Genomic DNA, 3,112 nt, shown 5'->3' with positions numbered 1-3,112 from the left:
ACGAAAGTCACATTTGAATGACTCCTTACAGGGTAACCCAGTTTCTTCCGACTCTCCACACCGTTTGTTGGCACCGCTCCTGTTGATACTGCTGCTGCTATGTTTCATTTTTTCTCAGAAAACTGACAACGAGACACAGGCAGAGGATAAATGAGACTTACTGGCACAAGCGAACACAACCACAAGCGATAACTGACTGAGATCGAGAGTGGTTTGGTAGTGGTTAAAATACCTTCACCAATTCTATATTAGCCAATAGTAGAGCTGTATTCAAGTATGCATGTCGAAACCTGTTTGAGGTGCACTCAAAGAGGAGTTCCCAAGGTATCGTGTTTCATAATTTTATAAGTAAAGAATATTCCCACAAATAGTTTAGATAAACATCGGTATTATGAGAACATAAAGATATTCCAGCAATACTTGATAGTGAGTGTGAAAACTGTCCCTCAAATTGTTGAAGTAAATAAATAAACAGAATGAAATTGTTTAAATAAATACTATATTGATCCTCTCAGTTAAGTAGCTCAATACAGATTGAGCGGGTTTCCTGCCATTTTTTCTGGGCGGGGGGGGGGGGGAGAGGGGAGTGGGGGGGGTAGGAGGAAGGGGTGGGTGAGAGGTCTGTATTTCCCAGAGGGGTGGAGGAGGGACCCACGTGCCGGCTGGGCACAATCCATGATGTCATCAGGGGGCGGGGGGTAATTAATTGATCACTTTAATTAATTTGCATAATTTGATGATGTCAATTTAATATAAATTGTCCCAGTACCGCCATCACCCTACTACTCACGCTGTTGCCACACACTGTGTAATTTCATGAAGAAATAACTACTTCTGAACAGTTGGTACATGGGTTGTGTGTCAATAGTGCGCTTTGTTCTTATAACTGCCGCATACACAGTTAGCTTATTTTCGACAATGGATTTTTTGCTGATACTTCGCTGCAGTATTGTGGGCTATTAAAGGTTGGCGATCGTGTGTTGAAGAAAATATGCTATTTGACTGATTTATTCCGATTTTGGCCAACTGAGGCCTGGAGTAAAACTATTTGACCTACAGTGCTTCAAAGTAATTGATACAATACTAAGTGAACTGGGAAACAGATCTCAAATATAACAAACTATTTCATCATACTTTCATTCAGTGTTGGGAACACCTTAACAGAGAGCTCTGTATCTCATTTTGAAATATGTGCAGCGGATTTTGGTGTATACATATAGCAGAAACAGAATGAAAAATGTTCCTCTCATAGCATAAAGAAGGCGTATGTGATGGCAGAGTGATGAATGTATTTAAAAGAAGGGAAATAGATTTCCGACTTTTCTGGCAGCTTCAGAGGCATTTAAATCACAATATCTTCACACATTTGTACACTTTTACTTGTTATTATTAGTATGCACATCATGAAATGTAATACATCGTGTGAAGCAAAGTATCAAGCTGCATGCTGTATTACCGACCCTCGCCCCCCACGAACAAATCCACCTCTAGAAATTTTATCCGCCCCCCCCAATTTTTTTTAATTTTTTTTTATTTTTGGCTATCACATGTATGGTCTTCAGCCATATGATATTATATCTTGTTTACTACGGCGAGCGAATCTTTTGGATTTTGAGCACAGGATCACAGACTTGAGTCCATAAATTGCAAGATGCAGTGTGCGCCATCATCTTGCTACTAGGGAGAGCTCACTACGCTTGGAGAGTAGGGGTTAACTCGTAAAAAAGCACGAATATGTCAAGATGTTTTGATCCAAATGTTTTCGAAATTTCCAGATAAGTCTAAAACCTAGTTCCCTTCTTTTACATCGCTCATTCTGCCCCAGGCACATGTGCTATGATAGGAGCATTTTTCATTCTGGTTCCCAACTTTTGCTCTACCATAATTTTCACGTTAGGCCGCGATAGCTTGGCAACCGAAGTAGATTTCTGCTGACTCGGGCGACCATTGATCTGGGATAGGTTTTTTGATTGTCTTTCGAAGCACATTGCTTGTATCATGGCAACTGATATACATTTCGCAAAACAACAGGACGACCATTAACTACAAGTATTTGCCTACCATCTTACAATATTTGAACCGATTCTCACAAACTTGAAAGATAGAAGTGGCCCACGTAAAAAAAAAAAAAAAAAAACCCTCACAAAACATGTGTTTTTTACACATAAAATCCGAACGAATCTAGATTTTCGGAAGGAAGTTCTCAGTTTTATCGTAAGAAAGCATTTTTTTATTTATCTGAATCACTTTAAACCGTTTCCAAGCATTCGGTTTATGTAAGTGTGAATTTCACGCGCAACACTTTACCTCGACTGCAAACCATCGTATCTCGACAACGGGTAAAGAGTATTGGATAAAAAAAAATGTTTTGAGTGTATCCATTTATCTACCTTAGCGCAAAGTTTGAACCAATTACGACAAGTTTAAAGTATAGAAGTGGCGCGGTTCAAAAACCTCCCAGAAAAAGTGTTTTTTGCATGTAAAATTCGAACAGTGTACATACAAATGATGCCATTAGCTGAATGTTAATTTCAGCCTAGTTAACATCATTCGCAAAAGAAATTAACTGATTCTCACGTTTGCCTGGGTTAAGGTACTGTAGACATACGCTCGAATGGCCGCTGGTCCGGGCTAAACCAAAAACTTATTAGCCCATGTCCCTTGCTCCAGCGGGAACCACGCACGAAGATCTACCCATACAGCGGTTCCGCGCACAGCGATCTCAAACATATTTAATTAGCTAACGAAATAATCCTTATGTGCACACCTTGATATATTTTGCATGCATTTGCACAGTTCGCGCACATCAAATCACAATGAGGCAAGCCGACATAAATTGCATTACAAATAGAAGTGGGTGTCAGAAAACTTCGCTGTGAATGTAAGTCAAGAAAATATTATTTCAGAGTTTCTTAACTGAAAATTCGGAAGTTCAGTCATAACGCAGATGGCAATAAAAGTGAAAATAGTTGGTTTTAGTACTGAGGCAGTTCACGTGACGTGTAGCTGTCAAGTAGCTTACAGTGCAGCCAACATACTCCAGTACATTTAGCTCAAAAGGCCTCTGTGTATAGCATAAGTTCGAATCTATCACGTTGGCAATCGTAATCTT

The sequence above is a fragment of the Schistocerca cancellata genome, chromosome 6 (genome assembly GCF_023864275.1).
Source record: "Schistocerca cancellata isolate TAMUIC-IGC-003103 chromosome 6, iqSchCanc2.1, whole genome shotgun sequence".
Lineage (NCBI taxonomy): Eukaryota > Metazoa > Arthropoda > Insecta > Orthoptera > Acrididae > Schistocerca > Schistocerca cancellata.
The sequence above is the reverse complement of the archived record's forward strand: the minus strand, read 5'-3'. Positions refer to the sequence as shown.